The following is a 25,574-nucleotide window of genomic DNA, read 5'->3' on the forward strand; positions in this document are numbered from 1 at the left end:
ATTTCCTTTGGCCCTGTAGTCTTCAAAGGGATCCGAAATATCTGTTCTCAGATTCCACAGAAATAAGGCTAGCAAAGAGATCCACGAAATACAGATGTAATTCTGTGAGATGAATTAACAGAACACTAAGCAGTTTCTCAAAAAGCTTCTTTCCAGATTTCATCGGAGGATATTTCCTTTTTTACCCTAGCCCTCTATGGGCTTCCAAATATCACTTTGCCAATTCCACGATAAATGTCTTAGCGAAAGGCTAGTTGAGGGGAAAGCTGTAACTCTGTGAGATGATTTGACAGAACACAAAGAAGTTCCTCAGAAAGTTTCCTTTTCTTTGTTATCGGAGGATATTTCCTTTGACCCTACAGTCTTCAAAGGGATCCGTAATATCGGTTCTCAGATTCCACAGAAATAAGGCTAGCAAAGAGATCCACGAAATACAGATGTAACTCTGTGAGATAAATTAACAGAACACTAAGCAGTTTCTCAGAAAGCTTTTTTTTAGATTTCATCGTAGGATATTTCCTTTTTCATCATAGACTTCTAAGGACTTCCAAATATCACTTTGCCAATTCCGCAATAACTGTCTTAGCGAACGTCTTCTTGAGGGGAAAGCTGTAACTCCGTGAGATGATTTCACAGAACACAAAGACGATTCTCAGGAAGCTTCTTTCTCTTTGTTATGGGAGGATATTTCCTTTGGCCATATGAGACTATAGAGATCCGAAATATCTGTTCTCAGATTCCACAGAAATAAGGCTAGCAAAGAGATCCACGAAATACAGATGTAACTCTGTGAGATGAATTAACAGAACACTATGCAGTTTCTCAGAAAGCTTCTTTCCAATTTCATCAGAGGATATATCCTTTTTCACCATAGCCCTCTATGGCTCGAAATATCACTTTGCCAATTCCAATTAACTGTCTTAGCGGAAGGCTTCTTGACGGGAAAGCTGTTACTCTGTGGGATGATTTCACAGGACACAAAGAAGTTTCTCAGAAAGCTTCTTTTTCTTTGTTATCGGAGGATATTTCCTTTGTCCCTAGAGTCTTCAAAGTAATCCGAAATATCTGTTGTCAGATTCCACAGAAATAAGGCTAGCAAAGAGATCCACGAAATACAGATGTAACTCTGTGAGATGAATTAACGGAACACTAAGCAGTTTCTCAGAAAGCTTCTTTCCAGATTTCATCGGAGGATATTTCCTTTTTCACCATAGCCCTCTATGGGCTTCCAAATATCACTTTGCCAATTCAACAAGAACTGTCTTAGCGAAAGCCTTCTTGAGGGGAAAGCTGTAACTCTGTTCAGATGATTTCACCGAAAACAAAAGAGTTTCTCAGAAAGCTTCCTTCTCTTTGTTATCGGAGGATATTTCCTTTGGCCCTATAGTCTTCAAAGGGATCCGAAATATCTGTTCTCATATTCCACAGAAATAAGGCTAGCAAAGAGATCCACGAAATACAGATGCAACTCTGTGACAGGAATCAACAGAACACTGAGCAGTTTCTCAGAAAACTTCTTCCCAGATTTCATCTGAGGATATTTCCTTATTCACCATAGCCCTCTAAGGGCTTCCAAATTTCACTTTGCCAATTCCACAAGAACTGTCTTAGCGAAAGGCTTCTTGAGGGGAAACCTGTAACTCTGTTCAGATGATTTCACCGAACACAAAAGAGTTTCTCAGAAAGCTTCTTTCTCTTTGTTATCGGAGGATATTTCCTTTGGCCCTATAGTCTTCAAAGGAATTCGAAATATCTGTTCTCACATTCCACAGAAATAAGGCTAGCAAAGAGATCCACGAAATACAGATGTAACTCTGTGAGATGAATTAACAGAACACTAAGCAGTTTCTCAGAAATCTTCTTTCCAGATTTCATCTGAGGATATTTTCTTTTTCACCATAACCCTCTACGGGCTTCCAAATATCACTTTCCAATTCCACAAGAACTGTCTTCGCGAACGGCTTCTTGAGGGGAAAGCTGTAACTCTGTGAGATGATTTCACAGAACACAAAGAAGTTTCTCAGAAAGCTTCTTTCTCTTTGTTATCGGAAGATATTTCCTTTGGCCCTATAGTCTTCAAAGGGATCCGAAATATCGGTTCTCAGATTCCACAGAAATAGGCAAGCAATGAGATCCACGAAATACAGATGTAACTCTGTGAGTGGAAGTCACAAATCACAGAGCAGTTTCTCAGAAAACTTCTTTCCAGATTTCATCTGAGGATATTTTCTTTTTCACCATAGCCCTCTATGGGCTTCCAAATATCACTTTTCCAATTCAACAAGAACTGTCTTAGCGAAAGGTTTCTTGAGGGGAAAGCTGTAACTCTGTGAGATGATTTCAGAGAACACAAAGAAGTTTCTCAGAAAGCTTCTTTCTCTTTGTTATCGGAAGATATTTCCTTTGGCCATATAGTCTTCAAAGGGATTCGAAACATCTGTTCTCAGATTCCACAGAAATAAGCCTAGCAAAGAGATCCACGAAATACAGATGTAACTCTCTGAAATGAATTAACAGAACATTAAGCAGTTTCTCAGAAATCTTCTTTCTCTTAGTCATGGGAGGATATTTCCTTTGGCCCTATAGTCTTCAAAGGGACCCGATATATCTGTTCTCAGATTCCACAGAAACAGGGCTAGCAAAGAGATCCACGAAATACAGATGTAACTCCGAAATATGAATTAACAGAACACTAAGCAGTTTCTCCGAAAACTTCTTTCCAGATTGCATCTGAGGATACTTCCGTTTTCAACATAGCCCTCTAAGGGTTTCCAAATGTCACTTTGCAAATTCCACAAGAACTGTCTTAGCGAAAGTCTTCTGAAGGGGAAAGCTGTAACTCTGTGAGATGATTTCACAGAACACAAAGAAGTTTCTCAGAAAACTTCTTTCTCTATGTTATCGGAGGATATTTCCTTTGGCCCTATAGTCTTCAAAGGGATCCGAATTATATCTTCTCAGATTCCACAGAAAAAAGGCTAGCAAAGAGATCCACGAAATACAGATGTAACTCTGTGAGTGGAATTCACACATCACAGAGCAGTTTCTCAGAAAGCTTCTTTCCAGATTTCATCTGAGGATATTTCCTTTTTCACCATAGCCCTCTATTGGCTTCCAAATATCACTTTGCCAATTCCACAAGAACTGTGTTAGCGAAAGGCTTCTTGGGGGGAAAGCTGTAACTCTGTGAGATGATTTCACAGAACACAAAGAAGTTTCTCAGAAAGTTTCTATCTCTTTGTTATCGGAGGATATTTCTTTTGGCCCTCTAGTCTTCAAAGGGATGCGAAATATCTGTTCTCAGATTCCACAGAAATAAAGCTAGCAAAGAGATCCACGAAATACAGATGTAACTCTGCAGGTGGAAGTCACACATAACAGAGCAGTTTCTCAGAAAGCTTCTTTCCAGATTTCATCTGAGGATATTTCCTTTTTCACCATAGCTCTCTATGGGCTTCCAAATATCACTTTGAAATTCCACAAGAACTGTCTTAGAGATAGGCTTCTTGAGAGGAACGCTGTAACTCTGAGAGATGATTTCACAGAACACAAATAAGTTTCTCAGAAAGCTTCTTTCTCTTTGTTATCGGAGGATATTTCCTTGGGCCCTATAGTCTTCAAAGGGATCCGAAATATCTGTTTTCAGATGCCACAGAAATAAGGCTAGCAAAGAGATCCACGAAATACAGATGTAACTGTGTGAGTGGAAGTCACACATCACAGAGCAGTTTCTCAGATACTTCTTTCCAGATTTCATCTGAGGATATTTCCTTTTTCACCATAGCCCTCTGTGGGCTTCCAAATATCACTTTGCGAATTCCACAAGAACAGTCTTAGCGAAAGGCTTCTTGAGGGGAAAGCTGTAACTCTGTGAGATGATTTCACAGAACACCAAGAAGTTTCTCAGAAAGCTTCTTTACTTTGTTATCAGAGGATATTTCCTTTGGCTCTATTGTCTTCAAAGGGACCAGAAATATCTCTTCTCAGATTCCACAGAAACAGAGCTAGCAAAGAGATCCACGAAATACAGATGTAACTCCGAAATATGAATTAACAGAACACTAAGCAGTTTCTCAGAAAACTTCTTTCCAGATTGTATCTGAGGATACTTCCTTTTTCACCATCTCCCTCTATGGGCTTCCAAATATCACTTTGCCAATTCCACAAGAACTGTCTCAGCGAAATCTTCTTGAGGTGAAAGCTGTAACTCTGTGAGATGATTTCACAGAACACAAAGAAGTTTCTCAAAAAGCTTCTCTCTTTTTTTTATCGGAGGATATTTCCTTTGGCCCTATAGTCTTCAAAGGGATTAGAATTATCTGTTCTCAGATTCCACAGCAATAAGGCTAGCAAAGACATCCACGAAATACAGACGTAACTCTGTGAGATGATTTCACAGAACACAAAGAAGTTTCTCAGAAAGCTTCTTTCTCTTTGTTATCGGAGGATATTTCCTTTGGCCCTATAGTCTACAAAGGGATCCGAAATATCTGTTTTCATATTCCACAGAATCAAGGCTAGCAAAGAGATCCACGAAATACAGATGTAACTGTTTGAGTGGAAGTCACACATCACAGAGCAGTTTCTCAGAAACTTCTTTCCAGATTTCATCTAAGGATATTTCCTTTTTCACCATAGAACTCTAAGCGCTTCCAAATATCACTTTGTCAATTCAACAAGAACTGTCTTAGCGAAAGGCTTCTTGAGGTCAAAGCTGTAACTCTGAGATGATTTCACAGAACACAAAGAAGTTTCTCAGAAAGCTTCTTTCTCTTTGTTATCGGAGGCTATTTCCTTTGGCCCCATAGTCTTCAAAGGGATACGAAATATCTGTTTTCAGATTCCACAGCAATAAGGGAAGCAAAGAGATCATGAAATACAGATGTAACTCTGTGAGATGAATTGTCAGAACACTAAGATGTTTCTCAGAAAGCTTCTTTGCAGATTTTCATCTGAGGATATTTCCTTTTTCACCATAGCCCTCTAAGGGCTTCGAAATATCTCTTTGCCAATTCCACAAGAACTGTCTTAGCGAAAGGCTTCTTCAGGGGAAAGCTGTAACTCTGTGAGATGATTTCACAGAACACAAAGAAGTTTCTCAGAAAACTTCTTTCTCTTTGTTATCGGAGGATATTTCCTTTGGCCCTATCGTCTTCAAAGGGATACGAAGTATCGCTTCTCAGATTCCACAGAAATAAGGCTAGCAAAGAGATCCACGAAATACAGATGTAACTCTTTGAGATGAATTAACAGAACACTATGTAGTTTCTCAGAAAGCTTCTTTCCAGATTTCATCTGAGGATATTTCCTTTTTCACCATAGCCCTGTATGGGCTTCCAAATATCACTTTGCCAATTCCACAAGAGCTGTCTTAGCGAAAGGATTCTTGAGGGTAAAGCTGTAACTCTGTGAGAAGATTTCACAGAACACAAAGAAGTTTCTCAGAAAGCTTCTTTCTCTTTTTTATTGGAGGATATTTCCATTGGCCTTATAGTCTTCAAAGGGATCCAAATTATCTCTTCTCAGATTCCACAGAAATAAGGCTAGCAAAGATATCCACGAAATACAGATGTAACTCTGTGAGTGGAAGTCACACATCACAGAGCAGTTTCTGAGACAGCTTCGTTCCAGATTTCATCTGAGGATATTTCCTTTTTCACCATAGCCCTCTATGGGCATCCAATTATCACTTTGCCAATTCCACAAGAACTATCTTAGCGAAAGGCTTCTTGAGGGGAACGCTGTAACTCTGTGAGATGATTTCACAGAACACAAAGAAGTTTCTCAGAAAGCTTCTTTCTCTTTGTTATCGGAGGAATTTTCCTTTGGCCCTATAGTCTTCAAAGGGATCCGAAATATCTCTTCTCAGATTCCACAGAAATAAGGCTAGCAAAGAGATCCACGAAATACAGATGTAACTCTGTGAGATGAATTAACAGAACACTAAGCTGTTTCTCAGAAAGCTTCTTTACAGATTTCATCTGAGGGTATTTCCTTTTTCACCATAGCTCTCTATGGGCTTCCAAATATCACTTTGAAATTCCACAAGAACTCTCTTAGCGAAAGGCTTCTTGAGGGGAAAGCTGTAACTCTGTGAGATGATTTCACAGAACACAAAGAAGTTTCTCAGAAAGCTTCTTTCTCTTTGTTATCGGAGGATATTTCCTTTGGCACCATAGTCTTCAATGGGATCCGAAATATCTGTTCTCAGATTCCACAGAAATAAGGCTAGCAAAGAGATCCACGAAATGCAGATGTAACTCTGTGAATGGAAGTCACACATCACAGAGCAGTTTCTCAGAAAGCTTCTTTCCAGATTTCATCTGAGGAGATTTCCTTTTTCACCATAGCCCTCTATGGGCTTCGAAATATCACTTTGCCAATTGCACAAGAACTGTCTTATCGAAAGGCTTCTTGAGTGGAAGGCTGTAACTCTGTGAGATGATTTCACAGAACACGAAGAAGTTTCTCAGAAAACTTCTTTCTCTTTGTTATCGGAGGATATTTCCTTTGGCCCTATAATCTTCAAAGGGATCCGAAATATCGGTTCTCAGATTCCACAGAAATAGGGCTAGCAAAGAGATCCACGATATACAGATGTAACTCCGAAATATGAATTAACAGAACACTAAGCAGTTTCTCAGAAAGCTTCTTTCCAGATTTCATCTGAGGATACTTCCTTTTTCACCATCTCCCTCTATGGTCTTCCAAATATCACTTTGCCATTTCCACAAGAACTGTCTTAGCGAAAGGCTTCTTGAGGGGAAAGCTGTAACTCTGTGAGATGATTCCACAGAACACAAAGAAGTTTCTCAAAAAGCTTCTCTCTTTTTTTTATCGGAGGATATTTCCTTTGGCCCTATAGTCTTCAAAGGGATGAGAATTATCTGTTCTCAGATTCCACAGCAATAAGGCTAGCAAAGACATCCACGAAATACAGACGTAACTCTGTGAGATCAATTCACAGAACACTAAGCAGTTTCTCAGAAAGCTTCCTTCCAGATTTCATTTGAGGATATTTCCTTTTTCAGCATAGCCCTCTATGGGCTTCCAAATGTCACTTTGCCAATTCCACAAGAACTGTCTTAGCGAAAGGCTCCTTGAGGGGAATGCTGTAACTCTGTGAGATGATTTCACAGAACACAAAGAAGTTTCTCAGAAAGCTTCTTTCTCTTTGTTATCGGGGGATGTTTCCTTTGGCCCTAGAGTCTTCAAAGGGATCCGAAATATCTGTTCTCCGATTCCACAGCAATAAGGCTAGCAAAGACATCCACGAAATACAGATGTAAGTCTGTGAGATGAATTAAAAGAAAACTAAGCTGTTTCTCATAAAGCTTCTTTCCAGATTTTCATCTGAGGATATTTCCTTTTTCACCATAGCCCTCTGAAAGCTTCCAAATATCACTTTGCAAATTCCACAAGAACTGTCTTAGCGAAAGTCTTCTGAAGGGGAAAGTTGTAACTCTGAACACAAAGAAGTTTCTCAGAAAACTTCTTTCTCTTTGTTATCCGAGGATATTTCCTTTGGCCCTATAGTCTTCAAAGGGATCCGAATTACATCTACTCAGATTCCACAGAAATAAGGCTAGCAAAGAGATCCACGAAATACAGATGTAACTCTGTGAGTGGAAGTCACACATCACAGAGCAGTTTCTCAGAAAGCTTCTTTCCAGATTTCATCTGAGGATATTTCCTTTTTCACCATAGCCCTCTATGGGCTTCCAAATATCACTTTGCCAATTCCACAAGAACTGTCTTAGCGAAAGACTTCTTGAGGGGAAAGCTGTAACTCTGTGAGATGATTTCACAGAACACAAAGAAGTTTCTCAGAAAGTTTCTATCTCTTTGTTATCGGAGGATATTTCCTTTGGCCCTATAGTCTTCAAAGGGATGCGAAATATCTGTTCACAGATTCCACAGAAATAAGGTTAGCAAAGAGATCCACGAAAGAGAGATGTAACTCTGCAAGTGGACGTGACACATAACAGAGCATTTTCTCAGAAAGCTTCTTTCCAGATTTCATCTGAGGATATTTAATTTTTCACCATAGCCCTCTATGGACTTCCAAATATCAGATTGCCAATTCCACAAGAACTGTCCTAGTGAAAGGCTTTTTGAGGCGAAAGCTGTAATTCTGTTAGGTGATTTCACAGAACACAAAGAAGTTTCTCAGAAAGCTTCTTTCTCTTTGTTAACGGGGGATATTTCCCTTGGCCCTGTAGTCTTCAAAGGGATCCGAAATATCTGTTCTCAGATTCCACAGAAATTAGGCTTGCAAAGAGATCCACGAAATACAGATGTAACTCTGTGAGATGAATAATCAGAACACTAAGATGTTTCTCAGAAAGCTTCTGTCCAGATTTCATCGGAGGATATTTCCTTTTTCACCATAGCCCTCTATGGGATTCCAAATGTCACTTTGCCAATTCCACAAGAACTGTCTTAGCGAAAGGCTTCTTGAGGGGCAAGCTGTAACTCTGTGAGATGATTTCACAGACCACAAAGAAGTTTCTCAGAAAGCTTCTTTCTCTTTGTTATCAGAAGATATTTCCTTTGGCCCTTCAGTCTTCAAAGGGAGCCGAAATATCTGTTCTCAGATTACACAGAAATAAGGCTAGGAAAGAGATCCACGAAATACAGATGTAACTCTGAGAGTGGAAGTCACACATCTCAAAGCAGTTTCTCTGAAAGCTTCTTTCCAGTTTTTCTCTGAGGATATTTTCTTTCTTACCATAGCACTCTAGGGGCTTCCAAATATCACTTTGCGAATTCCACAAGAACAGTCTTAACGAGCGGCTTCTTGAGGGGGAAGCTGTAACTCTATGAGATGAATTAACAGAACACTAAGCAGTTTCTCAGAAAACTTCTTTCCAGATTTCATCTGAGGATATTTCCTTTTTCAACATAGCCCTCTATGGGCTTCCAAATATCACTTTGCCAATTCCACAAGAACTGTCTTAGCGAAAGACTTCTTGAGGGGAAAGCTGTAATGCTGTAAGATGATTTCACAGAACACATAGAAGTTCCTGAGAAACCTTCTTTCTCTTTGATTTTGGAGGATATTTCCTTTGGCCCTATAGTCTTCAAAGGGATTCGAAATATCTGTTCTCAGATTCCACAGAAATAAGGCGAGCAAAGACATCCACAATATACAGATGTAACTCTGTGAGTGGAAGTCACACATCAGATTTAGTTTCTCAGAAAGCTTCTTTCCAGGTTTTCCCTTAGTTTATTTTCTATTTCACCATAGCCCTGTATGGGCTTCCAAATATCACTTTGCGAATTCCACAAGAACAGGATTAGCGAATGGCTTCTTGAAGGGAAAGCTGTAACTCCGTGAGATGAATTAACAGAACACAAAGAAGATTCTTAGAAAACTTCTTTCTCTTTTTTATCGGAGGCTATTTCCTTTGACCCTATATTCTTCAAAGGGATCCGAAATATCTGTTCTCAGATTCCACAGAAATAAGGCGAGCAAAGAGATCCACGAAATACAGATGTAACTCTGTGAGTGGAAGTCACACATCACAAAGTAGTTTCTCAGAAAGCTTCTTTCCAGTTTTTATCTGAGGATATTTTCTTTTTCACCATAGCCCTCTATGGGCTTCCAAATATCACTTTGCGAATTCCACAAGAAGAGGCTTAGCGAGCGACTTGTTGAGGGGAAAGCTGTAACTCTGTGAGATGAATTAACAGAACACTAAGCAGTTTCTCAGAAAGCTTCTATAGATATTTCATCTGAGGATATTTCCTTTTTCAAAATAGCCCTCTATGGGCTTCCAAATGTCACTTTGCCAATTCCACAAGAACTGTCTTAGCGAAATGCTTCTTTAGGGGAAAGCTATAACTCTGTGAGATGATTTCACAGAACACAAAGAAGTTTCTCAGAAAGCTTCTTTCTCTTTGTTATCGGAGGATATTTCCCTTGGCCCTATAGTCTTCAAAAGGATCCGAAATATCTGTTCTCAGATTCTACAGAAATAAGGCTAGGAAAGAGATCCATGAGATAGAGATGTAACTCTGATTGTGGAAGTCTCACATCTCCAAGCAGTTTCTCAGAAAGCTTCTTTCCAGTTTTTCTCTGAGAATATTTTCTTTTTCACCATATCCCTCTATGGGCTTCCAAATATCACTTTGCGAATTCCACAAGAACAGCCTTAACGAGCGGCTTCTTGAGGGGAAGGCTTTAACTCTGTGAGATGAATTAACAGAACACTAAGCAGTTTCTCCAAAAGCTTCTTTTCAGATTTCATCTGAGGAAATTTCCTTTTTCACCATAGCCCTCTAAGGGCTTCCAAATATCACTTTGCCCATTCCACAAGATCTGTCTTAGTGAACGGCTTCTTGAGTGGAATGCTGTAACTCTGTGAGATGATTTCACGGAACACAAAGAAGTTTCTCAGGAAGCTTCTTTCTCTTTTTGTCGGAGGATATTTCCTTTGGCCCCATAGTCTTCAAAGGGTTCCGAAATATTTGTTCTCAGATTCCACAGAAATAAGGCTAGCAAAGAGATCCACGAAATACAGATGTAACTCTGTGAGTGGAAGTCACACTTCACAAAGCAGTTTCTCCGAACGCTTCTTTCCAGTTTTTCTCTGTGGATATTTTCTTTTTCACGATAGCCCTCTATGGGCTTCGAAATATCATTTTGCGGATTCCACAAAAACAGGCATAGCCAGCGGCTTCTTGTGGGGAAAGCTGTATCTCTGTGAGATGAAATAGCAGGACACTAAGCAGTTTATCAGAAATCTTCTTTCCAGATTTCATCTGAGGATATTTCCTTTTTCACCCTAGCCCTCTATGGGCTTCCAAATATCACTTTGCCAATTCCACAAGAACTGTCTTAGCGAAAGACTTCTTGATGGGAAAGCTGTAATTCTGTGAGATGATTTCACCGAACACAAAGAAGTTTCTCAGAAAGCATCTTTCTCTTTGTTTTTGGAGGATATTTCCTTTGGCCCTAAAGTCTTCAACGGGATCCGAAATATCTCTTCTCAGATTCCACAGAAATAAGGCTAGCAAAGACATCCACGAAATACAGATGAAACTCTGTGAGTGGAAGTCACACATCAGAATTAGTTTCTCAGAAAGCTTCTTTCCAGTTTTTCTCTGAGGATAATTTCTTTTTCACCATAGCCCTCTATGGGTCTCCAAATATCACTTTGCGAATTCCCCAGAAACAGGCTTAGCGAGCGGGTTCTTGAGGGGAAAGCTGTAACTCTGTGAGATGAATTTACAGAACACTAAGCAGTTTCTCAGAAAGCTTCTTTCCAGATTTCATCTGAGGAAATTTCCTTTTTCACCCTAGCCCTCTATGGGCTTCAAAATATCACTTTGCCAATTCCACAAGATCTGTCTTAGCGAAAGGCTTCTTGACGGGAAAGCTGTAACTCTGTGGGATGATTTCACGGAACACAAAGAAGTTTCTCAAGAAGCTTCTTTCTCTTTGTGGTCTGAGGATATTTCCTTTGGCCCTATAGTATTCAAAGGGTTCCGAAATATTTGTTCTCATATTCCACAGAAATAAGGCTAGCAAAGAGATCCACGAAATACAGATGTAACTCTGTGAGTGGAAGTCACACATCACAAAGCAGTTTCTCAGAAACCTTCTTTCCAGTTTTTCTCTGAGGAGATTTTCTTTATCACCATAGCCCTCTTTGGGCTTCCAAATATCACTTTGCGAATTCCACAGGAACAGGCTAGCGAGCGGCTTCTTGAGGGGAAAGCTGAAACTCCGTGAGATGAATTTACAGAACACTAAGCAGTTTCTCAGAAAGCTTCTTTCCAGATTTCATCTGAGGATATTTCCTTTTTCACCATAGCCCTCTATCGGCTTCCAAATATCACTTTGCCAATTCCACAAGAACTGTCTTATCGAAAGGCATCTTGAGGGAAAAGCTCCAACTCTGTGAAATGATTTCACAGAACACAAAGAAGTTTCTCAGAAAGCTTCTTTCTCTTTCTGATCGGAGGATATTTTCTTTGGCCCTACACTCTTCAAAGGGATCCGAAATATCTGTTGTCAGATTCCACAGAAATAAGGCTAGCAAAGAGATCCACGAAATGCAGATGTAACTCTGTGAGTGGAATTCACACATCACAAAGCAGTTTCTCAGAAAGGTTCTTTCCATTTTTTTTCTGTGGATATTGTCTTTTTCACCACAGCCCTCTATGGGTTTCCAAATATGACTTTGCGAATTCCACAAGAACAGGTATAGCGAGCGGATTCTTGAGGGGAAAGCTGTAACTCTGTGAGATGAATTAACAGAACACTAAGCAGTTTCTCAGAAAGTTTCTTTCCAGTTTCATCTGAGGATATTACCTTTCTCCCCATAGCCCTCTATGGGCTTCCAAATATCACTTTGCCAATTCCACAAGAACTGTCTTAGCGAAAGGCTTCTTGAGGAAAAAAGCTGTAACTCTGTGAGATGATTTCACAGAACTCAAAGAAGTTTCTCAGAAAGCTTCTTTCTCTTTGTTATCGGAGGATATTTCCTTTGGCCCTATAGTCTTCCAAGGGATCCGAAATATCTGTGGTCAGATTCCACAGAAATACGGCTAGCAAAGAGATCCACGAAATACGGATGTAACTCGGAGAGTGGAAGTCACCCATCACAAAGCAGTTTCTCAGAAAGCTTCTTTCCAGTTTTTTTCTGAGGATTTTTTCTTTTTCACCATAGTCCTCTATGGGCTTCCAAATATGACTTTGCGAATTCCAGAAGAACAGGCTTAGCGAGCGGTTTCTTGAGGGGAAAGCTGTAACTCTGTGAGATGAATTAACAGAACACTAAGCAGTTTCTCAGAAAACTTCTTTCCAGTTTCATCTGAGGATATTTCCTTTTTCACCGTAGCCCTCTATGGGCTTCCATATATCACTTTGCCAATTCCACAAGAACTGTCTTAGCGAAAGGCTTCTTGAGGGGAAAGCTGTAACTCTGTGAGATGATTTCACGGAACACAAAGAAGTTTCTCAGGAAGCTTCTTTCTCTTTGTTATCGAGTATAATTCCCTTGGCCCTATACTCTTCAAAGAAATCCAAAATATCTGTTTTCAGATTCCACACAAATAAGGCTAGCAAATAGATCCACGAAATACAGATGAAACTATGTGAGTGGAAGTCACACATCACAATGCAGTTTCTCAAAAAGCTTCTTTCCAGTTTTTCTCTGAGGATATTTCCTTTTTCACCATAGCCCTCTATGGGCTTCCAAATATCACTATGCCAATTCCACAAGTACTGTCTTAGGAAAGGCTTCTTGAGGGGAAAGCTGTAACTCTGTGAGATGATTTCACAGAACACAAAGAAGTTTCTCAGAAAGCTTCTTTCTCTTTGTTATCGGAGGATATTTCCTTTGGCCCTTCAGTCTACAAAGGGATCCCAAATATCTGTTCTCAGATTCCTCAGAAATAAGGCTAGTAAAGAGATCCAAGAAATACAGATGTAACTCTGTGAGTGGAAGTCACACATCACAGAGCAGTTTCTCAGTAAGCTTCTTTGCAGATTTCATCTGAGGAAATTTCCTTTTTCACAATAGCCCTCTATGGGCTTCCAAATATCACTTTGCCAATTCCACAAGAACTCTCTTAGCGAAAGTCTTCTTGAGGGGAAAGCTGTAACTCTGTGAGATGATTTCACAGAACACAAAGAAGTTTCTCAGAAAGCTTCTTTCTCTTTGTTATCGGAGGATATTTTCTTTGGCCCTAACGTCTTCAAAGGGATCCGAAATATCTCTTCTCAGAATCCACAGAAATAAAGCTATCAAAGAGATCCAGGAAATACAGATGTAACTCTGTGAGATGAATTAACAGAACACTAAGCTGTTTCTCATAAATCTCCTCCGAGATTTCATCTGAGGATATTTCCTTTTTCACCATAGCCTTCTAAGGGCTTCCAAATATCACTTTTCCAATTCCACAAGAACTGTCTTAGCGAAAGGCTTCTTGAGGGGAAAGCTGTAACTCTGTGAGATGATTTCACAGACCACAAAGAAGTTTCTCAGAAAGCTTCTTTCTCTTTGTTATCAGAAGATATTTCCTTTGGCCCTACAGTCTTCAAAGGGAGCCGAAATATCTGTTCTCAGATTCCACAGAAATAAGGCTAGCAAAGAGATCCACGAAATACAGATGTAACTCTGTGAGATGAATTAATAGAAAACTAAACAGTTTCTGAAAGCTTCTTTCCAGATTTCATCTGAGGATATTTCCTTTTTCACGATCGCCCTCTATGGGCTTCCAAATATCACTTTGCCAATTCCACAAGAACTGTCTTAGCGAAAGGCTTCTTGAGGGGAAAGCTGTAACACTGTGAGATGATTTCACAGAACACAAAGAAGTTTCTCAGAAAGCTTCTTTCTCTTTGTTATCGGAGGATATTTCCTTTGGCCCTATAGTCTTCAAAGGGATCCGAAATACCTGTCTCAGAATCCACAGAAATAAGGCAAGGCAAGAGATCCATGAAATGCAGATATTACTCTGTGAGATGAATTAACAGAACACTAAGCAGTTTCTCAGAAAGCTTCTTTCCAGATTTCATCTGAGGATATTTCCTTTTTCACCATAGCCCTCTAGGGGCTTCCCAATATCGCTTTGCCAATTCCACAAGAACTGCCTTAGCGAAAGGCTTCTTGAGGGGAAAGCTGTAACTCTGTGAGATGATTTCACAGAACAGAAAGAAGTTTCTCAGAAAGCTTCTTTCTCTTTGTTATCGGAGGATATTTCCTTTGGCCCTATAGTCTTCCAAGAGATCCGAAATATCTGTTCTCAGATTCCACAGAAATAAGGCTAGCAAAGAGATCCACGAAATACAGATGTAACTTTGTGAGATGAATTAACGGAACACTACGCAGTTTCTCAGAAAGCTTCTTTCCAGATTTCATCTGAGGATATTTCCTTTTTCACCATCGCCCTCTATGGGCTTCCAAATATCACTTTGCCAATTCCACAAGAACTGTCTTAGCGAAAGGCTTCTTGAGGGGAATGCTGTTACTCTGTGAGATGATTTCAGAGAACACAAAAAAGTTTCTCAGAAAGCTTCTTTCTCTTTTTTTTCGGAGGACATTTCCTTTGGCCCTAGAGTCTTCCATGGGATCCGAAATATCTCTTCTCAGATTCCACAGAAATAAAGCTAGCAAAGAGATCCAGGAAATACAGATGTAACTCTGTGAGTGGAAGTCACACATCACAGAGCAGTCTCTCAGAAAGCTTCTTTCCAGATTTCATCTGAGGATATTTCCTTTTTCACTATAGCCCACTAAGGGCTTCCAAATATCACTTTGGCAATTCCACATGAACTTTCTTAGCGAAAGACTTCTTGAGGGGAAAGCTGTAACTCTGGGAGATGATTTCACAGAACACAAAGGAGTTTCTCAGAAAGCTTCTTTCTCTTTGTTATCAGAGGATATTTCCTTTGGCCCTATAGCCTTCAAAGGGATCCGAAATATCTCTTCTCAGATTCCACAGAAATAAGGCTAGCAAAGATATCCACGAAATTCAGATGTAACTCTGTGAGATGAATTAAAGAACACTAAGCAGTTTCTCAGAAAGCTTCTTTCCAGATTTCATCTGAGGGTATTACCTTTTTCACCAAAGCCCTCTATGGGCTTCCAAATATCACTTGGCCAATTCCACAAGAACTGTCTTAACGAAAGTCTTCTTGAGGGGAAAGCTGTAACTCTGGGAGATGATTTCACAGAACACAAAGAAGTTTCTCAGAAAGCTTCTTTCTCTTTTTTATCGGAGGATATTTCCTTTGGTCCTATAGTCTTCATAGGGATCCGAAATATCTGTTCTCAGATTCCCCAGAAATAAGGCTAGCAAAGAGATCCACGAAATACAGATGTAACTCCTTGAGATGAATTAACAGAACTCGAAGCAGTTTCTCAGAAAGCTTCTTTCCAGATTTCATCTGAGGATATTTCCCTTTTTTCCATAGCCCTCTATCGGCTTCCAAATTCCAGTTTCCCAATTCCACCAGAACTGTCTTAGCAAAAGTCTTTTTGAAGGTAAAGGTGTAACACTGTGAGATGATTTCACAGAACACAAAGAAGTTTCTCAGAAAGCTTCTTTCTCTTTGTTATCGGAGGATATTTCCTTTGGCCCTTCAGTCTACAAAGGGATCCCAAATATCTGTTCTCAGATTCCTCAGAAATAAGGCTAGTAAAGAGATCCAAGAAATAGAGATGTGACTCTGTGAGTGGAAGTCACACATCACAGAGCAGTTTCTCAGTAAGCTTCTTTGCAGATTTCATCTGAGGAAATTTCCTTTTTCACAATAGCCCTCTATGGGCTTCCAAATATCACTTTGCCAATTCCACAAGAACTCTCTTAGCGAAAGTCTTCTTGAGGGGAAAGCTGTAACTCTGTGAGATGATTTCACAGAACACAAAGAAGTTTCTCAGAAAGCTTCTTTCTCTTTGTTATCGGAGGATATTTTCTTTGGCCCTAACGTCTTCAAAGGGATCCGAAATATCTCTTCTCAGAATCCACAGAAATAAAGCTATCAAAGAGATCCAGGAAATACAGATGTAACTCTGTGAGATGAATTAACAGAACACTAAGCTGTTTCTCATAAATCTCCTCCGAGATTTCATCTGAGGATATTTCCTTTTTCACCATAGCCTTCTAAGGGCTTCCAAATATCACTTTTCCAATTCCACAAGAACTGTCTTAGCGAAAGGCTTCTTGAGGGGAAAGCTGTAACTCTGTGAGATGATTTCACAGACCACAAAGAAGTTTCTCAGAAAGCTTCTTTCTCTTTGTTATCAGAAGATATTTCCTTTGGCCCTACAGTCTTCAAAGGGAGCCGAAATATCTGTTCTCAGATTCCACAGAAATAAGGCTAGCAAAGAGATCCACGAAATACAGATGTAACTCTGTGAGATGAATTAACAGAAAACTAAACAGTTTCTGAAAGCTTCTTTCCAGATTTCATCTGAGGATATTTCCTTTTTCACGATCGCCCTCTATGGGCTTCCAAATATCACTTTGCCAATTCCACAAGAACTGTCTTAGCGAAAGGCTTCTTGAGGGGAAAGCTGTAACTCTGTGAGATGATTTCACAGAACACAAAGAAGTTTCTCAGAAAGTTTCTTTCTCTTTGTTCTCGGAGGATATTTCCTTTGGCCCTATAGTCTTCAAAGGGATCCGAAATACCTGTCTCAGAATCCACACAAATAAGGCAAGGCAAGAGATCCATGAAATGCAGATATTACTCTGTGAGATGAATTAACAGAACACTAAGCAGTTTCTCAGAAAGCTTCTTTCCAGATTTCATCTGAGGATATTTCCTTTTTCACCATAGCCCTCTAGGGGCTTCCCAATATCGCTTTGCCAATTCCACAAGAACTGCCTTAGCGAAAGCCTTCTTGAGGGGAAAGCTGTAACTCTGTGAGATGATTTCACAGAACACAAAGAAGTTTCTCAGAAAGCTTCTTTCTCTTTGTTATCGGAGGATATTTCCTTTGGCCCTATAGTCTTCAAAGGGATCCGAAATATCTGTTCTCAGATTCCACAGAAATAAGGCTAGCAAAGAGATCCATGAAATACAGATGTAACTCCGAGAGATGCACTAACAGAACACCAAGCCGTTTCTGAGAAAGCTTCTTTCCAGATTTCCTCTGAGGATATTTCCTTTTTCACCACAGCCCTCTATGGGCTTCCAAATATGACTTTGTCAATTCCACAGAACTGTCTTAGCGAATGGCTTCTTGAGGGGAAAGCTGTAACTCTGTGAGATGATTTCACAGAACAGAAAGAAGTTTCTCAGAAAGCTTGTTTCTATTTGTTATCGGAGGATATTTCCTTTGGCCCTATAGTCTTCCAAGAGATCCGAAATATCTGTTCTCAGATTCCACAGAAATAAGGCTAGCAAAGAGATCCACGAAATACAGATGTAACTTTGTGAGATGAATTAACGGAACACTAAGCAGTTTCTCAGAAAGCTTCTTTCCAGATTTCATCTGAGGATATTTCCTTTTTCACCATCGCCCTCTATGGGCTTCCAAATATCACTTTGCCAATTCCACAAGAACTGTCTTAGCGAAAAGCTTCTTGAGGGGAAAGCTGTAACTCTGTGAGATGATTTCAGAGAACACAAAAAAGTTTCTCAGAAAGCTTCTTTCTCTTTTTTTTCGGAGGACATTTCCTTTGGCCCTAGAGTCTTCCATGGGATCCGAAATATCTCTTCTCAGATTCCACAGAAATAAAGCTAGCAAAGAGATCCAGGAAATACAGATGTAACTCTGTGAGTGGAAGTCACACATCACAGAGCAGTCTCTCAGAAAGCTTCTTTCCAGATTTCATCTGAGGATATTTCCTTTTTCACTATAGCCCACTAAGGGCTTCCAAATATCACTTTGGCAATTCCACATGAACTTTCTTAGCAAAAGACTTCTTGAGGGGAAAGCTGTAACTCTGGGAGATGATTTCACAGAACACAAAGGAGTTTCTCAGAAAGCTTCTTTCTCTTTGTTATCAGAGGATATTTCCTTTGGCCCTATAGCCTTCAAAGGGATCCGAAGTATCTCTTCTCAGATTCCACAGAAATAAGGCTAGCAAAGATATCCACGAAATTCAGATGTAACTCTGTGAGATGAATTAAAGAACACTAAGCAGTTTCTCAGAAAGCTTCTTTCCAGATTTCACCTGAGGGTATTACCTTTTTCACCAAAGCCCTCTATGGGCTTCCAAATATCACTTGGACAATTCCACAAGAACTGTCTTAACGAAAGTCTTCTTGAGGGGAAAGCTGTAACTCTGGGAGATGATTTCACAGAACACAAAGAAGTTTCTCAGAAAGCTTCTTTCTCTTTTTTATCGGAGGATATTTCCTTTGGTCCTATAGTCTTCATAGGGATCCGAAATATCTGTTCTCAGATTCCCCAGAAATAAGGCTAGCAAAGAGATCCACGAAATACAGATGTAACTCTGTGAGATGAATTAACAGAAAACTAAACAGTTTCTGAAAGCTTCTTTCCAGATTTCATCTGAGGATATTTCCTTTTTCACGATCGCCCTCTATGGGCTTCCAAATATCACTTTGCCAATTCCACAAGAACTGTCTTAGCGAAAGGCTTCTTGAGGGGAAAGCTGTAACACTGTGAGATGATTTCACAGAACACAAAGAAGTTTCTCAGAAAGCTTCTTTCTCTTTGTTATCGGAGGATATTTCCTTTGGCCCTATAGTCTTCAAAGGGATCCGAAATACCTGTCTCAGAATCCACAGAAATAAGGCAAGGCAAGAGATCCATGAAATGCAGATATTACTCTGTGAGATGAATTAACAGAACACTAAGCAGTTTCTCAGAAAGCTTCTTTCCAGATTTCATCTGAGGATATTTCCTTTTTCACCATAGCCCTCTAGGGGCTTCCCAATATCGCTTTGCCAATTCCACAAGAACTGCCTTAGCGAAAGGCTTCTTGAGGGGAAAGCTGTAACTCTGTGAGATGATTTCACAGAACAGAAAGAAGTTTCTCAGAAAGCTTGTTTCTCTTTGTTATCGGAGGATATTTCCTTTGGCCCTATAGTCTTCCAAGAGATCCGAAATATCTGTTCTCAGATTCCACAGAAATAAGGCTAGCAAAGAGATCCACGAAATACAGATGTAACTTTGTGAGATGAATTAACGGAACACTACGCAGTTTCTCAGAAAGCTTCTTTCCAGATTTCATCTGAGGATATTTCCTTTTTCACCATCGCCCTCTATGGGCTTCCAAATATCACTTTGCCAATTCCACAAGAACTGTCTTAGCGAAAGGCTTCTTGAGGGGAATGCTGTTACTCTGTGAGATGATTTCAGAGAACACAAAAAAGTTTCTCAGAAAGCTTCTTTCTCTTTTTTTTCGGAGGACATTTCCTTTGGCCCTAGAGTCTTCCATGGGATCCGAAATATCTCTTCTCAGATTCCACAGAAATAAGGCTAGCAAAGAGACCCACGAAATACAGATGTCACTCGGTGAGTGGAATTCACACATCACAAAGCAGTTTCTCAGTAAGCTTCTTTCAGGTTATTCTCTGAGGATATTTTCTTTTTCACCAAGCCCTCTATGGGCTTCCAAATATCACTTTGCCAATTCCACAAGAACTGGTTTAGCAAAAGGCTTCTTGAGGGGAAAGCTGTACCTCTGTGAGATGATTTCACTGAACACAAAGAAGTTTCTCAGAAAGCTTCTCTCTCTTTGTGTTCGGAGGATATTTCCTTTGGCCCTATAGTCTTCAAAGGGATTCGAAATATCTGTTCTCAGATTCCACAGAAATAAGGCAAGCAAAGAGATCCAAGAAATACAGATGTAACTCTGGGAGATGAATTAACAGAACACTAAGCAGTTTCTCAGAAAGCTTCTTTCCAGATTTCATCGGAGGATATTTCCTTTTTCACCATGGCCCTCTATGGGCTTCCAAATATCACTTTGCCAATTCCACAAGAACTGTCTTAGCGAAAGGCTTCTTGATGGGAAAGCTGTAACTCTGTGAGGTGATTTCACAGAACAAAAGAAGTTTCTCAGAAAGCTTCTTTCGCTTTGTTATCGGAGGATATTTCCTTTGGCCCTATAGTCTTCAAAGGGATCCAAAATATCTGCTCTCAGAATCCACAGAAATAAGTGTAGCAAAGAGATCAACGAAATACAGATGTAACTCTATGAGATGAGTTAGCAGAACACTAAGCAGTTTCTCAGAAAGCTTCTTTCCAGATTTCATCGGAGGATACTTCCTTTTTCACCATAGCCCTCTTTGGGCTTCCAAATATCACTTTGCCAATTCCTCAAGAATTGTCTTAGCGAAAGGCTTCTTGAGGGGAAAGCTGTAACTCTGTGAGATGATTTCACAGAACACAAAGAAGTTTCTCAGAAAGCTTCTTTCTCTTTGTTATCGGAGGATATTTCCTTTGGCCCAGTAGTCTTCAAAGGGATCCGAAATAGCTGTTCTCAGATTCCACAGAAATAAGGCTAGCAAAAAGAGCCAGGAAATACAGATGTACCTCTGTGAGATGAATTAACAGAACACTAAGCAGTTTCTCAGAAAGCTTCTTTCCAGATTTCATCGGAGGATATTTCCTTTTTCACCATAGCCCTCTATGGGCTTCCAAATATCACTTTGCCTATTCCGCAAGAACTGTCTTAGCGAAAGGCTTCTTGAGGGGAAAGCTGTAACTCTGTGAGATGATTTCACAGAACACAAAGAAGTTTCTCAGAAAGCTTCTTTCTCTTTGTTATCGGAGGATATTTCCTTTGGCCCTAAAGTCTTCAACGGGATCCGAAATATCTGTTCTCTGATTCCACAGAAATAAGTCTAGCAAAGACATCCACGAAATACAGATGTAACTCTGTGAGTGGAAGTCACACATCAGAATTAGTTTCTCAGAAAGCTTTTTTCCAGGTTTTCCCTGAGGATAATCCCACAAAAACAGGCTTAGCCAGCGGCTTCTTCTGGGGAAAGTTGTAACTCTGTGAGATTAATTAACAGAACACTAAGCAGTTTCTCAGAAAGCTTCTTTCCAGATTTCATCGGAGGATATTTCCTTTTTCACCGTAGCCCTCTATGGGCTTCCAAATGTCACTTTGCCAATTCCACAAGAACTGTCTAGGCGAAAGGCTTCTTGAGGGGAAAGCTGTAACTCTGTGAGATGATTTCATAGAACACAAAGAAGTTTCTCAGAAAGCTTCTTTCTCTTTGTTATCGGAGGATATTTCCCTTGGGCCTATAGTCTTCAAAGGGATTCCAAATATCTGTTCTCACATTCCACAGAAATAAGGCTAGCAAAGACCTCCACGAAATACAGATGTAACTCTGTGAGTTGAAGTCACACATCAGTATTAGTTTCTCAGAAAGCTTCTTTCCAGGTTTTCCCTGAGGATATTTTCTTTTTCACCATAGCCCTCTATGGGCTTCCAATTATCACTTTGTGAATTCCACAAGAAGAGGCTTAGCGAGCGGCTTCTTTAGGTGAAAGCTGTAACTCCGTGTAATGAATTGACAGAACACTAAGCAGTTTCTCAGAAGGCTTCTTTCCAGATTTCATCTGAGGATATTTCCTTTTTCATCAAAGCCCTCTCTGGGCTACCAAATATCACTTTGCCAATTCCACAAGAACTGTCTTAGCGTGCGGCTTCTTGAGGGGAAAGCTGTAACTCTGTGAGATGATTTCACATAACACAAAGAAGTTTCTCAGAAAACTTCTTTCTCTGTTTTATCGGAGGATATTTCCTTTGGCCCTATATTCTTCAAAGGGATCCGAAATATCTGTTCTCAGATTCCACAGAAATAAGGCTAGCAAAGAAATCCACGAAATACAGATGTAACTCTCTGAATGGAAGTCACACATCACAAAGCAGTTTCTCAGAAATCTTCTTTCCAGATTCCAACTGAGGATATTACCTTTTTCACCATAGCCCTCTAAGGGCTTCCAAATATCACTTTAACAGTTCCACAAGATCTGTCTTAGGGAAAGAATTCTTGAGAGGAAAGCTGTAACTCTGTGAGATGATTTCACAGAACACAAAGAAGTTTCTCAGAAAGCTTGTTTCTCTTTTTTATCGGAGGCTATTTCCTTTGGCCCCATAATCTTCCAAGGGATCAGAAATATCTGTTCTCAGAATCCAGAGAAATAAGGCTAGCAAAGAGATCCACGAAATACAGATGTCACTCGGTGAGTGGAATTCACACATCACAAAGCAGTTTCTCAGTAAGCTTCTTTCAGGTTATTCTCTGAGGATATTTTCTTTTTCACCAAGCCCTCTATGGGCTTCCAAATATCACTTTGCCAATTCCACAAGAACTGGTTTAGCAAAAGGCTTCTTGAGGGGAAAGCTGTACCTCTGTGAGATGATTTCACTGAACACAAAGAAGTTTCTCAGAAAGCTTCTCTCTCTTTGTGTTCGGAGGATATTTCCTTTGGCCCTATAGTCTTCAAAGGGATTCGAAAAATTTGTTCTCAGATTCCACAGGAAAAAGGCTAGCAAAGAGATCCACGAAACACAGATGTAACTCTGTGAGTGGAAGTCACACATCACAAACCAGTTTTTCAGAAAGCTACTTTCCACATTTTATCTGAGGATATTTTCTTTCTCACCATAACCCTCTATGGGCTTCCAAATATCACTTTACGAATTCCACAAGAACAGGCTTAGCGAGCAGTTTCTTGAGAGGAAAGGTGTAACTCTGTGAGATGAATTAACAGAACACTAAGCAGTTTCTCAGAAAGCTTCTTGCCAGATTTCATCTGAGGATATTTCCTTTTTCAGCATAGCCCTCCATGGGCTTCCAAATATCACTTTGCCAATTCCACAAGATCTGTCTTAGCGAAAGGCTTCTTGTGTGAAAATCTGTAACTCTGTGAGATGATTTCACAGAACTCAAAGAAGTTTCTCTGAAAGCTTCTTTCTCTTTTTTATCGGAGGCTATTTCCTATGGCCCTATAGTCTTCAAAGGGATCCGCAATATCTCTTCTCAGATTCCCCAGAAATAAGGCTAGCAAAGAGATCCACGAAATACAGATGTAACTCTGTGAGTGGAAGTCACCCATCACAAAGCAGTTTCTCAGAAAGCTTCTTTCCAGTTTTTCTCTGAGGATATTTTCTTTTTCACCATAGCCCTCGATGGGCTTCCAAATATCACTTTGCGAATTCCATAAGAACAGGCTTAGCCAGCGGACTCTTGAGGGGGAAGCTGTAACTCTGTGAGATAAATTAACAGAACACTAAGCAGTTTCTCAGAAAGCTTCTTTCCAGATTTCATCTGAGGATATTTCCTTTTTCTCCATAGCCTTCTAGGGGCTCCCAAATATCACTTTCCAAATTCCACAAGAACTGTCTTAGCGAAAGGCTTCTTGAGGGAAAAGCTGTAACTCTGTGAGATGAATTCACAGAACACAAAGAAGTTTCTTAGAAAGATTCTTTCTCTTTTTTATCGGAGGATATTTCCTTTGGCCCTATAGTCTTCAAAGGGATCCGAAATATCTGCTCTCAGATTCCACAGAAATAAGACTAGCAAAGACATCCACGAAATAAAGATGTCACTCTGTGAGTGGAAGTCACACATCAGAATTAGTTTCTCAGAAAGCTTCTTTCCAGTTTTTCCGTGAGGATACTTTCTTTTTCACCATAGCCCTCTGTGGGCTTCCAAATATCACTTTGCGAATTCCACAAGAACAGGCTTAGTGAGCGGCTTCTTGAGGGGAAAGCTGTAATTCTGTGAGATGAATTAACAGAACACTAAGCAGTTTCTGAGAAAGCTTCTTTCCAGATTTCATCTGAGGATATTTCCTTTTTCACCATACACCTCTAAGGGCTTCCAAATATCACTTTACCAATTCCACAAGAACTGTCTTAGCGAAAGGCTTCTTGAGGGGAAAGCTGTAACTCTGTGAGATGATTTCACAGAACTCAAAGAAGTTTCTCAGAAAGCTTCTTTCTCTTTGTTATCGAAGGCTATTTCCTATGGCCCTATAGTCTTCAAAGGGATCCGAGATATCTCTTCTCAGATTCCACAGAAATAAGGCTAGCAAAGAGATCCACAAAATACAGATGTAACTCTGTGAATGGAAATCACACACACATCACAAAGCAGTTTCTCAGAAAACTTCTTTCCAGTTTTTCTCTGAGGATATTTTCTTTTTCTCCATAGCCAGCTATTGGCTTCCAAATATCACTTTGCGAATTCCACAAGAACAGGCTGAGCGAGGGGCTTCTTGAGGGGAAAGCTGTAACTCTGTGAGATGGTTTCACAGAACAGAAAAAAATTTCTCAGAAAACTTCTTTCTCTCTGTTATCGGAGGATATTTCCTTTGGCCCTATAGTCTTCAAAGGGATCCAAAATATCTGTTCTCAGATTCCACAGAAATAAGGCTAGCAAAGAGATCCACGAAATACAGATGTAACTGTGTGAGTGGAAGTCACACATCACTAAGCAGTTTCTCAGAAAGCTTCTTTCCAGTTTTTCTCTGAGGATATTTTCTTTTTCACCATAGTCCACTATGAGCTTCCAATTATCACTTTGCGAATACCACTAGACCAGGCTTAGCGAGCGGCTTCCTGAGGAGAAAGCTGCAACTCTCTGAGATGAATTTACAGAACATGAAGCAGTGTCTCAGAAAGGTTCTTTCCAGATTTCATCTGAGGATATTTCCTTTTCCACCATAGCCCTCTAAGGGCTTCCAAATATCACGTTGCCAATTCCACAAGAACTGTCTTAGCGAAAGGCTTCTTGATGAAAAAAGCTGTAACTCTGTGAGATGATTTCACAGAACTCAAAGAAGTTTCTCAGAAAGCTTCTTTCTCTTTTTTATCGGAGGATATTTCCTTTGGCCCTATAGTCTTCCAAGGGATCCAAAATATCTGTTCTCAGATTCCACAGAAATAATGCTAGGAAAGAGATCCACGAAATACAGATGTAACTCGGAGAGTGGAAGTCACCCATCACAAAGCAGTTTCTCAGAAAGCTTCTTTCCAGTTTTTTTCTGAGGATATTTTCTTTTTCACCATAGTCCTCTATGGGCTTCCAAATATGACTTTGCGAATTCCAGAAGAACAGGCTTAGCGAGCGGTTTCTTGAGGGGAAAGCTGTAACACTGTGAGATGAA

Source organism: Macaca nemestrina, chromosome 17 (assembly GCF_043159975.1).
Source record: "Macaca nemestrina isolate mMacNem1 chromosome 17, mMacNem.hap1, whole genome shotgun sequence".
In the NCBI taxonomy this organism is placed as follows: Eukaryota; Metazoa; Chordata; class Mammalia; order Primates; family Cercopithecidae; genus Macaca; species Macaca nemestrina.